We start from the raw sequence: 581 nt of genomic DNA on the forward strand, positions 1-581 counted from the left end.
AGCAGGTATTTAAGAGAAAATTGCATTTTTCAGAACCTCATCTTCTTCCCTCTACTCTCTACTCGTGGTCAACCCTTTTTCCCTCTAGAAACTTCATTTCTTAACCATTTTGGGTGATTTTTGTGTCCATTCATATCACATTGTTCATTCTAAACACTTCTACACCATTATTTTCGTGATTAGTGGCCCGAATCAAAAACCCCCAAAATCTCCAAAACCCAAAAACCTATCAGTGCATAATTCTGAACATATGCTTTTATGTCTGTAATATTTGTATGCTTTGAACATCTACTAATGTGTTATGCTATGTTCTTATGTTTGAAAAATACTTGATTTTTATGCTCTGATATTATGATATTTTGATATGCACTTTTATTATTGCTATATCAATTGTGCTTTATATCATGTATGCTATATATACATTGTGCTGGACTCTTGGCTTTTCTACTTTTTGATGAAGTCAAAAGTGGGAGAAAAATTGGGAGAATGTATTTTCTGTGAAAGTTTTATTCCAGGCACTTCACTCCAAATGAAAGGGGGAACATACAAGATAGGGGGAGCATACTCAAGACAACTCAAGA

The sequence above is a fragment of the Lupinus angustifolius genome, chromosome LG19 (genome assembly GCF_001865875.1).
Source record: "Lupinus angustifolius cultivar Tanjil chromosome LG19, LupAngTanjil_v1.0, whole genome shotgun sequence".
NCBI lineage: Eukaryota > Viridiplantae > Streptophyta > Magnoliopsida > Fabales > Fabaceae > Lupinus > Lupinus angustifolius.